Source organism: Triticum aestivum, chromosome 7D (genome assembly GCF_018294505.1).
Source record: "Triticum aestivum cultivar Chinese Spring chromosome 7D, IWGSC CS RefSeq v2.1, whole genome shotgun sequence".
In the NCBI taxonomy this organism is placed as follows: domain Eukaryota; kingdom Viridiplantae; phylum Streptophyta; class Magnoliopsida; order Poales; family Poaceae; genus Triticum; species Triticum aestivum.
Window position 1 is genome coordinate 78,193,548 of NC_057814.1, and position 552 is coordinate 78,194,099.

Consider the following 552-nt stretch of genomic DNA (forward strand, 5'->3'; position numbering starts at 1 on the left):
CTTGAGGTGCATCTCGTCCGTGGAAAGACTAGCGCCAATGTCAGTAATTTGATGGGAAAATGTGTTTGCATTTTGCTTGTAGTGTGATGGATCGTTGTTGTGGTCTGCCTGTGTCATTAGAGTATGCGTTAGCATACCCTCTTTCTTCTTTCATTCAAAATATGATGTGGGTTTCTAGCACAGTGGATATCCAGTCCTTAATCTATGTCAGCCCATCTGTTTGTTGGTGTCTATGTAATGTCTTGGATATGATGTGGAATAATGGAGCTTGTTTGTTTAAGAAAGTGTTATACCCACATAATTATGTTATTTGTGTTAATCATGAGACAAGCATATATCAAAACTTAAAGCAAAATAAATTAATGAACACAAGACAACCGTTATTCATACACTTAACAGTGTCTATCCCGAAAGCAGCTTACCTCAAGGACCATCAGAGCCCCAATGTTTTCCACAATGTCTAGAATAATTGCCAACAAAGATATCACCCAGGCGGCCATGACATAATGCAATCAGATAAAAATGATAGCCATGCTATTTGGTAGCATAGAA